The 12,510-nt window shown below is 28.8% G+C and overlaps 10 non-coding genes across 10 annotated transcripts; all 10 read left to right on the top strand.

Moving 5' to 3' along the window:
- Window positions 1–872: 872 nt before the first annotated feature.
- TRNAK-UUU lies at window positions 873–944 on the top strand. Its single transcript has one exon. It is a non-coding gene; the product is annotated as a tRNA-Lys (tRNA).
- A 1,005-nt stretch (window positions 945–1,949) lies between these two features.
- Window positions 1,950–2,021, top strand: TRNAK-UUU. Its single transcript has one exon. It is a non-coding gene; the product is annotated as a tRNA-Lys (tRNA).
- Window positions 2,022–3,026: 1,005 nt separating this feature from the next.
- Window positions 3,027–3,098, top strand: TRNAK-UUU. The gene has a single exon. It is a non-coding gene; the product is annotated as a tRNA-Lys (tRNA).
- Window positions 3,099–4,104: 1,006 nt separating this feature from the next.
- Window positions 4,105–4,176, top strand: TRNAK-UUU. Its single transcript has one exon. It is a non-coding gene; the product is annotated as a tRNA-Lys (tRNA).
- Window positions 4,177–5,013: 837 nt separating this feature from the next.
- On the top strand, window positions 5,014–5,085 carry TRNAK-UUU. Its single transcript has one exon. It is a non-coding gene; the product is annotated as a tRNA-Lys (tRNA).
- Window positions 5,086–5,889: 804 nt separating this feature from the next.
- Window positions 5,890–5,961, top strand: TRNAK-UUU. Its single transcript has one exon. It is a non-coding gene; the product is annotated as a tRNA-Lys (tRNA).
- Window positions 5,962–7,742: 1,781 nt separating this feature from the next.
- Window positions 7,743–7,814, top strand: TRNAK-UUU. The gene has a single exon. It is a non-coding gene; the product is annotated as a tRNA-Lys (tRNA).
- Window positions 7,815–8,669: 855 nt separating this feature from the next.
- On the top strand, window positions 8,670–8,741 carry TRNAK-UUU. Its single transcript has one exon. It is a non-coding gene; the product is annotated as a tRNA-Lys (tRNA).
- Window positions 8,742–9,546: 805 nt separating this feature from the next.
- TRNAK-UUU lies at window positions 9,547–9,618 on the top strand. Its single transcript has one exon. It is a non-coding gene; the product is annotated as a tRNA-Lys (tRNA).
- Window positions 9,619–11,398: 1,780 nt separating this feature from the next.
- On the top strand, window positions 11,399–11,470 carry TRNAK-UUU. The gene has a single exon. It is a non-coding gene; the product is annotated as a tRNA-Lys (tRNA).
- The last annotated feature ends 1,040 nt before the right edge of the window (window positions 11,471–12,510 follow it).

Genomic DNA, 12,510 nt, shown 5'->3' with positions numbered 1-12,510 from the left:
CAGAGTGAGAGAGGAAAAAAAATTTTAAAATTTGTCATGTTTGAAACAATATAATTTGTACTTGTGTATTATCTAAGTGATATTATAGTTCGCCATCACGGCATCGATCCTCACAGGTGGCAACGCGCGCGGTTGAATTAGTATTTTCACCCATTTCTTCCTTAAATCAGAGTGAGAGAGGAAAAAAAATTTTAAATTTGTCATGTTTGAAATAATATAATTTGTACTTGTGTTACTTCACTTAAATGAGAGATGTTGACTATTTATCCAAATGATTTACTTTCACTTTCCTTTTTGTCAAACAATTCATTTTGAACTTGCGATAGATTGCTCTTAATTTGACGATAGTGCTAGGTTGAAATTGTCTTGATTTATGTAATATAAACGGTACTTGAGTTGTTTTCTTCTATAAATGAGAGGAAAAAAAAAGTTTATGAAAATATCAAGACCTATTATATTTTTATTGATACTAAATTAATAGAAAATTACACTACAACAAACAAAAATATAACTTAGAGTTATGTAAGGGTAAAACTAAAAGAAAATATTAAAATTATAACACAAGAAGCACAAAGTACCAGAAAACTTTAATTCTAACATATTTTTAATTTCTGTTACGATTTAACGCGATTGGTATTTAATTAACATACTAGATTAGACATGGAAAATGTGTTTCTTTTGGATAAACTAAGTCAGTTATTCCATTTTTCACATTTTACCTAATATGTTTACTATTCATTGGTCAACCAACTCTTTCATATATTTTTTCTTTATTTATTTTTAATACTTTTAATATAGTTTCGAAGTATATAAATTTAAAATTTTGTACATGTGTTGTTTCCTAAACGAAGCTCTAAATATTCTTATAGTTGACCATCTTAGCTCGGTGGTAGAGCGCGTGGCTTTTAACCACGTGGTCGTGGGTTCGATCCCCACAGATGGTGCACTTAATAAGATGTTGTTAGGTGTGAAGTAATATAATTTGCACTTGTGTTGTATCTAGGTGATAATATAGTTCGCCATCATGGCATCGATCCCCACAGGGGGTAACGGGCGCTGTTGAATTCTTCCTTAAATCAGAGTGAGAGAGGAAAAAAAATTTTAAAATTTTTCATGTTTGAAATAATATAATTTGTACTTGTGTTGTATCTAAGTGATATTATAGTTCGCCATCACGGCATCGATCCTCACAGGTGGCTACGCGCGCGGTTGAATTAGTATTTTCACCCATTTCTTCCTTAAATCAGAGTGAGAGAGGAAAAAAAATTTTAAATTTGTCATGTTTGAAATAATATAATTTGTACTTGTGTTACTTCACTTAAACTAGAGATGTTGACTATTTATCCAAATGATTTACTTTCACTTTCCTTTTTGTCAAACAATTCATTTTGAACTTGCGATAGATTGCTCTTAATTTGACGATAGTGCTAGGTTGATACTGTCTTGATTTATGTAATATAAACGGTACTTGAGTTGTTTTCTTCTATAAATGAGAGGAAAAAAAAAGTTTATGAAAATATCAAAACCTATTATATTTTTATTGATACTAAATTAATAGAAAATTACACTACAACAAACAAAAATATAACTTAGAGTTATGTAAGGGTAAAACAAAAAGAAAATATTAAAATTATAACACAAGAATCACAAAGTACCAGAAACCTTTAATTCTAACATATTTTTAATTTCTGTTACGATTTAACGCGATTGGTATTTAATTAACATACTAGATTAGACATGGAAAATGTGTTTCTTTTGGATAAACTAAGTCAGTTATTCCATTTTTCACATTTTACCTAATATGTTTACTATTCATTGGTCAACCAACTCTTTCATATATTTTTTCTTTATTTATTTTTAATACTTTTAATGTAGTTTCGAAGTATATAAATTTAAAAATTTGTACATGTGTTGTTTCCTAAACGAAGCTCTAAATATTAATATAGTTGACCATCTTAGCTCGGTGGTAGAGCGCGTGGCTTTTAACCACGTGGTCGTGTGTTCGATCCCCACAGATGGTGCACTTAATAAGATGTTGTTAGGTTTGAAGTAATATAATTTGCACTTGTGTTGTATCTAGGTGATAATATAGTTCGCCATCATGGCATCGATCCCCACAGGGGGTAACGGGCGTGGTTGAATTCTTCGTTAAATCAGAGTGAGAGAGGAAAAAAAATTTTAAAATTTGTCATGTTTGAAATAATATAATTTGTACTTGTGTTGTATCTAAGTGATATTATAGTTCGCCATCACGGCATCGATCCTCACAGGTGGCAACGCGCAAGGTTGAATTAGTATTTTCACCAATTTCTTCCTTAAATCAGAGTGAGAGAGGAAAAAAAAATTTTAATTTGTCATGTTTGAAATAATATAATTTGTACTTGTGTTACTTCACTTAAATGAGAGATGTTGACTATTTATCCAAATGATTTACTTTCACTTTCCTTTTTGTCAAACAATTCATTTTGAACTTGCGATAGATTGCTCTTAATTTGACGATAGTGCTAGGTTGATACTGTCTTGATTTATGTAATATAAACGGTACTTGAGTTGTTTTCTTCTATAAATGAGAGGAAAAAAAAAGTTTATGAAAATATCAAAACCTATTATATTTTTATTGATACTAAATTAATAGAAAATTACACTACAACAAACAAAAATATAACTTAGAGTTATGTAAGGGTAAAACTAAAAGAAAATATTAAAATTATAACACAAGAAGCACAAAGTACCAGAAAACTTTAATTCTAACATATTTTTAATTTCTGTTACGATTTAACGCGATTGGTATTTAATTAACATACTAGATTAGACATGGAAAATGTGTTTCTTTTGGATAAACTAAGTCAGTTATTCCATTTTTCACATTTTACCTAATATGTTTACTATTCATTGGTCAACCAACTCTTTCATATATTTTTTCTTTATTTGTTTTTATTACTTTTAATGTAGTTTCGAAGTATATAAATTTAAAAATTTGTACATGTGTTGTTTCCTAAACGAAGCTATAAATATTAATATAGTTGACCATCTTAGCTTAGTGGTAGAGCGCGTGGCTTTTAACCACGTGGTCGTGGGTTCGATCCCCACAAATGGTGCACTTAATAAGATGTTGTTAGGTTTGAAGTAATAAAATTTGCACTTGTGTTGTATCTAAGTGATAATATAGTTCGCCATCATGGCATCGATCCCCACAGGGGGTAACGGGCGCGGTTGAATTAGTATTTGCACCCATTTTTTCCTTAAATCAGAGTGAGAGAGGAAAAAAAAATTTAAAATTTGTCATGTTTGAAATAATATAATTTGTACTTGTGTTGTATCTAAGTGATATTATAGTTCGCTATCACGGCATCGATCCTCACAGGTGGCAACGCGCGCGGTTGAATTAGTATTTTCACCCATTTCTTCCTTAAATCAGAGTGAGAGAGGAAAAAAATAATATAATTTGTACTTGTGTTACTTCACTTAAATGAGAGATGTTGACTATTTATCCAAAGGATTTACTTTCACTTTCCTTTTTGGCAAACAATTCATTTTGAACTTGCGTTAGATTGCTCTTAATTTGACGATTGTTCTAGGTTGATATTGTCTTCATTTATGTAATATAAACGGTACTTGAATTGTTTTCTTTTATAAATGAGATAAAAAAAAAAGTTTATGAAAATATCAAAACCTATTATATTTTTATTGATATTAGAAGTAACAGGAAATTACACTACAACAAACAAAAACATAACTTAGAGTTATGTAAGGGTAAAATTAAAAGAAAATATTAAAATTATAACACAAGAAGCACAAAGTACCAGAAACCTTTAATTCTAACATATTTTTAATTTCTGTTACGATTTAACGCGATTGGTATTTAATTGACATACTAGATTACACATGGAAAATGTGTTTCTTTTGGATAAACTAAGTCAATTATTCCATTTTTCACATTTTACCTAATATGTTTCATATTCATTGGTCAACCAACTCTTTCATATAATTTTTCTTTATTTGTTTTTATTACTTTTAATGTAGTTTCGACTTTCGAAGTATATAAATTTAAAAATTTGAACATGTGTTGTTTCCTAAATGAAGCTCTAAATATTAATATAGTTGACCATCTTAGCTCAGTGGTAGAGCGCGTGGCTTTTAACCACGTGGTCGTGGGTTCGATCCCCATAGATGGTGCACTTAATAAGATGTATTTGCACTTGTGTTGTATCTAAGTGATATTATAGTTCGCCATCATGCAATCGATCCCCATAGGTGGCAACGCGTGCGATTGAATTAGTATTTGCACTCATTTCTTCCTTAGATCAGAGTGAGAGAGGAAAAAAAAATTTAAAATTTGTCATGTTTGAAATAATATAATTTGTACTTGTGTTACTTCACTTAAATGAGAGCTGTAGACTATTGATCCAAAGGATTTACTTTCACTTTCTTGTTTGTCAAACAATTCATTTTGAACTTGCGTTAGATTGCTCTTAATTTGACGATAGTGCTAGGTTGATATTGTCTTGATTTATGAAATATAAATGGTACTTGAGTTGTTTTCTTCTATAAATGAGAGAGAGAAAAAAAGTTTATGAAAATATCAAAACCTATTATATTTTTATTGATATTAAAAGTAACAGTAAATTACGCTACAACCAACTAAAATATAAATTAGAGTTATGTAAGGGTAAAATTAAAAGAAAATATTAATATTATAACACAAGAATCACAAAGTACCAGAAACCTTTAATTCTAACATATTTTAAATTTTTGTGACAATTTAACGCGATTGGTATTTAATTAACATACTAGATTAGACATGGAAAATGTGTTTCTTTTGGATAAACTAAGTCAATTATTCCATTTTTCACATTTTACCTAATATGTTTACTATTCATTGGTCAACCAACTCTTTCATATATTTTTTCATTATTTGTTTTTATTACTTTTAATGTAGTTTCGAAGTATATAAATTTAAAAATTTGTATATGTGTTGTTTCCTAAACCAAGCTATAAATATTAACATAGCTGACCATCTTAGCTCAGTGGTAGAGCGCGTGGCTTTTAACGACGTGGTCGTGGGTTCGATCCCCAAAGATGGTGCACTTAATAAGATGTTGTTAGGTTTGAAGTAATATAATTTGCAATTGTGTTGTATCTAAGTGATAATATAGTTCGCCATCATGGCATCAATCCCCACAGGTGGCAACGTGCGCGGTTGAATTAGTATTTGCACCAATTTCTTACTAAATCACAGTGAGAGAGGAAAGAAAATTTAAAATTTGTCATATTTGAAATAATATAAAGTATTTACTTTCACTTTCCTTTTTGTCAAACAATTGATTTTGAACTTGAGTTAGATTGCTCTTAATTTGACGATAGTGCTAGGTTGATATTGTCTTGATTTATGTAATATAAACGGTACTTGAGTTGTTTTCTTCTATAAATGAGAGAACAAAAAAAGTTTATGAAAATATCAAAACCTAATATATTTTTATTGTTATTAGAAGTAACAGAAAATTACACTACAACAAACAAAAATATAACTTAGAGTTATGTATGGGTAAAATTTAAAGAAAATATTAAAATTATAACACAAGAAGCACAAAGTACCAGAAACCTTTAATTCTAACATATTTTTAATTTCTGTTACGATTTAACGCGATTGGTATTTAATTAACATACTAGATTAGACATGGAAAATGTGTTTCTTTTGGATAATCTAAGTCAATTATTCCATTTGTCACATTTTACCTAATATGTTTACTATTCATTGGTCAACCAACTCTTTCATATATTTTTTCTTTATTTGTTTTTATTACTTTTAATGTAGTTTCGAAGTATTTAAATTTAAAAATTTGAACATGTGTTGATTCCTAAACGGAGCTATAAATATTAATATAGTTGACCATCTTAGCTCAGTGGTAGAGCGCGTGGCTTTTAACTACGTGGTCGTGGGTTCGATCCCCACAGATGGTGCACTTAATAAGATGTTGTTAGGTTTGAATTAATATAATTTGAACTTGTGTTGTATCTAAGTGATAATATAGTTCGCCATCATGGCATCGGTCCCCACAGGTGGCAACGCGCGCGGTTGAATTAGTATTTACACCCGTTTCTTACTAAATCAGAGTGAGAGAGGAAAAAAAATTTAATATTTGTCATGTCTGAAATAATATAATTTGTACTTGTGTTACTTAACTTAAATGAGAGATGTTGACTATTTATCCAAATGATTTACTTTCACTTTCCTTTTTGTCAAACAATTCATTTTGAACTTGCGTTAGATTGCTCTTAATTTGACGATAGTGCTAGGTTGATATTGTCTTGATTTATGTAATATAAACGGTACTTGAGTTATTTTCTTCTATAAATGAGAGGAAAAAAAAGTTTTTGAAAATATCAAGACCTATTATATTTTTATTGATATTAAAGTAACAGAAAATTACACTACAATAAACTAAAATATAAATTGGAGTTATGTAAGGGTAAAATTAAAAGAAAATACTAAAATTATAACACAAGAAGCACAAAGTACCTGAAATCTTTAATTCTAACATATTTTTAATTTCTGTTACGATTTAACATGATTGGTATTTAATTAACATACTAGATTAGAAATTGAAAATGTGTTTCTTTTGGATAAACTAAGTCAATTATTCCATTTGTCACATTTTACCTAATATGTTTACTATTCATTGGTCAACCAACTCTTTCATATATTTTTTCTTTATTTGTTTTTATTACTTTTAATGTAGTTTCGAAGTATATAAATTTAAAAATTTGTACATGTGTTGTTTCCTAAACGAAGCTATAAATATTAATATAGTTGACCATCTTAGCTCAGTGGTAGAGTGTGTGGCTTTAAACCACGTGGTCGTGGGTTTGATCCCCACAGATGGTGCACTTAATAAGATGTTGTTAGGTTTGAAGTAATATAATTTGCACTTTTGTTGTATCTAAGTGATATTATAGTTCGCCATCATGGCATCGATCCCACAGGTGGCAACGCGCGCGGTTGAATTAGTATTTTCACCCATTTCTTCCTTAACTCATAGTGAGAGAGGAAAAAAAATTTAAAATTTGTCAAGTTTGAAATAATATAATTTTTACTTGTGTTAATTCACTCAAATGAGAGATGTTGACTATTCATCCAAAGGATTTACTTTCACTTTCCTTTTTGTCAAACAATTCATTTTGAACTTATTGCGTTAGATTGCTCTTAATTTGACGATAGTGCTAGGTTGATATTGTCTTCATTTATGTAATATAAACGGTACTTGAATTGTTTTCTTTTATAAATGTGAGAAAAAAAAAACTTTATGAAAATATCAAAACCTATTATATTTTTATTGATATTAGAAGTAATAGAAAATTACACTACAACAAACAAAAACATAACTTAGAGTTATGTAAGGGTAAAATTAAAAGAAAATATTAAAATTATAACACAAGAAGCACAAAGTACCAGAAACCTTTAATTTAACACGTTTTTAATTTCTGTTACGATTTAACGCGATTGGTATTCAATTAACATACTAGATTAGACATGGAAAATGTGTTTCTTTTGGATAAACTAAGTCAGTTATTCCATTTTTCACATTTTACCTAATATGTTTACTATTCATTGGTCAACCAACTCTTTCATATATTTTTTCTTTATTTTTTTTGTTACTTTTAATGAAGTTTCGAAGTATATAAATTTAAAAATTTGTATATGTGTTGTTTCCTAAACGAATCTATAAATATTAATATAGCTGACCATCTTAGCTCAGTGGTAGAGCGCGTGGCTTTTAACCACGTGGTCGTGGATTCGATCCCCACAGATGGTGCACTTAATAAGATGTTGTTAGGTTTGAAGTAATATAATTTGCACTTGTGTTGTATCTAAGTGATATTATAGTTTGCCATCATGGCACCGATCCCCACAAGTGGCAACGCGTGCGGTCGAAATTAGTATTTTCACCCATTTCTTCCTTAAATCAGAGTGAGAGAGGAAAAAATAAATTAAAATTTGTCATGTTTGAAATAATATAATTTGTACTTGTGTTAATTCACTTAAATGAGAGATGTTGACTATTTATCCAAATGATTTACTTTCACTTTCCTTTTTGTCAAACAATTCATTTTGAACTTGCGTTAGATTGCTCTTAATTTGACTATAGTGCTAAGTTGATATTGTCTTCATTTATGTAATATAAACGATACTTGAGTTGTTTTCTTCAATAAATGAGAGAAAAAAAAGTTTATGAAAATATCAAAACCTATTATATTTTTATTGATATTAGAAGTAACAGAAAATTACACTATAACAAACAAAAATATAACCTAGAATTATGTAAGGGTAAAATTAAAAGAAAATATTAAAATTATAACACAAGAAGGACAAAGTACCAGAAACCTTTAATTCTAATATATTTTTAATTTCTGTTACGATTTAACGTGATTGGTATTTAATTAACATACTAGATTAGATATGGAAAATGTGTTTCTTTTGGATAAACTAAGTCAATTATTCCATTTTTCACATTTTACCTAATATGTTTACTATTCATTGGTCAACCAACTCTTTCATATATTTTTTCATTATTTGTTTTTATTACTTTTAATGTAGTTCGAAGTATATAAATTTAAAAATTTGTATATGTGTTGTTTCCTAAACCAAGCTATAAATATTAACATAGCTGACCATCTTAGCTCAGTGGTAGAGCGCGTGGCTTTTAACGACGTGGTCGTGGGTTCGATCCCCAAAGATGGTGCACTTAATAAGATGTTGTTAGGTTTGAAGTAATATAATTTGCAATTGTGTTGTATCTAAGTGATAATATAGTTCGCCATCATGGCATCAATCCCCACAGGTGGCAACGTGCGCGGTTGAATTAGTATTTGCACCAATTTCTTACTAAATCACAGTGAGAGAGGAAAGAAAATTTAAAATTTGTCATATTTGAAATAATATAAAGTATTTACTTTCACTTTCCTTTTTGTCAAACAATTGATTTTGAACTTGAGTTAGATTGCTCTTAATTTGACGATAGTGCTAGGTTGATATTGTCTTGATTTATGTAATATAAACGGTACTTGAGTTGTTTTCTTCTATAAATGAGAGAACAAAAAAAGTTTATGAAAATATCAAAACCTAATATATTTTTATTGTTATTAGAAGTAACAGAAAATTACACTACAACAAACAAAAATATAACTTAGAGTTATGTATGGGTAAAATTTAAAGAAAATATTAAAATTATAACACAAGAAGCACAAAGTACCAGAAACCTTTAATTCTAACATATTTTTAATTTCTGTTATGATTTAACGCGATTGGTATTTAATTAACATACTAGATTAGACATGGAAAATGTGTTTCTTTTGGATAATCTAAGTCAATTATTCCATTTGTCACATTTTACCTAATATGTTTACTATTCATTGGTCAACCAACTCTTTCATAATATTTTTTCTTTATTTGTTTTTATTACTTTTAATGTAGTTTCGAAGTATTTAAATTTAAAAATTTGAACATGTGTTGATTCCTAAACGGAGCTATAAATATTAATATAGTTGACCATCTTAGCTCAGTGGTAGAGCGTGTGGCTTTTAACTACGTGGTCGTGGGTTCGATCCCCACAGATGGTGCACTTAATAAGATGTTGTTAGGTTTGAATTAATATAATTTGAACTTGTGTTGTATCTAAGTGATAATATAGTTCGCCATCATGGCATCGGTCCCCACAGGTGGCAACGCGCGCGTTGAATTAGTATTTACACCCGTTTCTTACTAAATCAGAGTGAGAGAGGAAAAAAAATTTAATATTTGTCATGTCTGAAATAATATAATTTGTACTTGTGTTACTTAACTTAAATGAGAGATGTTGACTATTTATCCAAATGATTTACTTTCACTTTCCTTTTTGTCAAACAATTCATTTTGAACTTGCGTTAGATTGCTCTTAATTTGACGATAGTGCTAGGTTGATATTGTCTTGATTTATGTAATATAAACGGTACTTGAGTTATTTCTTCTATAAATGAGAGGAAAAAAAAGTTTTTGAAAATATCAAGACCTATTATATTTTTATTGATATTAAAGTAACAGAAAATTACACTACAATAAACTAAAATATAAATTGGAGTTATGTAAGGGTAAAATTAAAAGAAAATACTAAAATTATAACACAAGAAGCACAAAGTACCTGAAATCTTTAATTCTAACATATTTTTAATTTCTGTTACGATTTAACATGATTGGTATTTAATTAACATACTAGATTAGAAATTGAAAATGTGTTTCTTTTGGATAAACTAAGTCAATTATTCCATTTGTCACATTTTACCTAATATTTTTACTATTCATTGGTCAACCAACTCTTTCATATATTTTTTTCTTTATTTGTTTTTATTACTTTTAATGTAGTTTCGAAGTATATAAATTTAAAAATTTGTACATGTGTTGTTTCCTAAACGAAGCTATAAATATTAATATAGTTGACCATCTTAGCTCAGTGGTAGAGTGTGTGGCTTTAAACCACGTGGTCGTGGGTTTGATCCCCACAGATGGTGCACTTAATAAGATGTTGTTAGGTTTGAAGTAATATAATTTGCACTTTTGTTGTATCTAAGTGATATTATAGTTCGCCATCATGGCATCGATCCCCACAGGTGGCAACGGCGCGCGGTTGAATTAGTATTTTCACCCATTTCTTCCTTAACTCATAGTGAGAGAGGAAAAAAAATTTAAAATTTGTCAAGTTTGAAATAATATAATTTTTACTTGTGTTAATTCACTCAAATGAGAGATGTTGACTATTCATCCAAAGGATTTACTTTCACTTTCCTTTTTGTCAAACAATTCATTTTCAACTTATTGCGTTAGATTGCTCTTAATTTGACGATAGTGCTAGGTTGATATTGTCTTCATTTATGTAATATAAACGGTACTTGAATTGTTTTCTTTTATAAATGAGAGAAAAAAAAAACTTTATGAAAATATCAAAACCTATTATATTTTATTGATATTAGAAGTAACAGAAATTACACTACAACAAACAAAAACATAACTTAGAGTTATGTAAGGGTAAAATTAAAAGAAAATATTAAAATTATAACACAAGAAGCACAAAGTACCAGAAACCTTTAATTTAACACGTTTTTAATTTCTGTTACGATTTAACGCGATTGGTATTCAATTAACATACTAGATTAGACATGGAAAATGTGTTTCTTTTGGATAAACTAAGTCAGTTATTCCATTTTTCACATTTTACCTAATATGTTTACTATTCATTGGTCAACCAACTCTTTCATATATTTTTTCTTTATTTTTTTTGTTACTTTTAATGAAGTTTCGAAGTATATAAATTTAAAAATTTGTATATGTGTTGTTTCCTAAACGAATCTATAAATATTAATATAGCTGACCATCTTAGCTCAGTGGTAGAGCGCGTGGCTTTTAACCACGTGGTCGTGGATTCGATCCCCACAGATGGTGCACTTAATAAGATGTTGTTAGGTTTGAAGTAATATAATTTGCACTTGTGTTGTATCTAAGTGATATTATAGTTTGCCATCATGGCACCGATCCCCACAAGTGGCAACGCGTGGCGGTCGAAATTAGTATTTTCACCCATTTCTTCCTTAAATCAGAGTGAGAGAGGAAAAAATAAATTAAAAATTTGTCATGTTTGAAATAATATAATTTTGTACTTGTGTTAATCACTTAAATGAGAGATGTTGACTATTTATCCAAATGATTTACTTTCACTTTCCTTTTTGTCAAAACAATTCATTTTGAACTTGCGTTAGATTGCTCTTAATTTGACTATAGTGCTAAGTTGATATTGTCTTCATTTATGTAATATAAACGATACTTGAGTTGTTTCTTCAATAAATGAGAGAAAAAAAAAGTTTATGGAAAATATCAAAACCTATTATATTTTTATTGATATTATAGAAGTAACAGAAAATTACACTACAACAAACAAAAATATAACCTAGAATTATGTAAGGGTAAAATTAAAAGAAAATATTAAAATTATAACACAAGAAGGACAAAGTACCAGAAACCTTTAATTCTAATATATTTTAATTTCTGTTACGATTTAACGTGATTGGTATTTAATTAACATACTAGATTAGATATGGAAAATGTGTTTCTTTTGGATAAACTAAGTCAATTATTCCATTTTTCAAATTTTACCTAATATGTTTACTATTCATTGTCAACCAACTCTTTCATATATTATTTCATTATTTGTTTTTATTACTTTTATGTAGTTTCGAAGTATATAAATTTAAAAATTTGTACATGTGTTGTTTCCTAAACGAAGCTATAAATATTAATATAGTTGACCATCTTAGCTCAGTGGTAGAGCGCGGTGGCTTTTTAACACGTGGTCGTTGGTTCGACCCCACAGGATGGTGCACTTATATGAAATGTTGTTAGGTTTGAAGTAATATAATTTGCACTGTGTTGTATCTAAGTATAATTATATTTGCATCATAGGCATCGTCCCCCACAGGTGGAATGCC

This window comes from Ipomoea nil, unplaced genomic scaffold (genome assembly GCF_001879475.1).
Source record: "Ipomoea nil cultivar Tokyo-kokei standard unplaced genomic scaffold, Asagao_1.1 scaffold2833, whole genome shotgun sequence".
NCBI classification, from domain to species: Eukaryota; Viridiplantae; Streptophyta; class Magnoliopsida; order Solanales; family Convolvulaceae; genus Ipomoea; species Ipomoea nil.
Note: the sequence above shows the minus strand (reverse complement) of the source record. Positions and strands in the feature narration are given on the sequence as shown.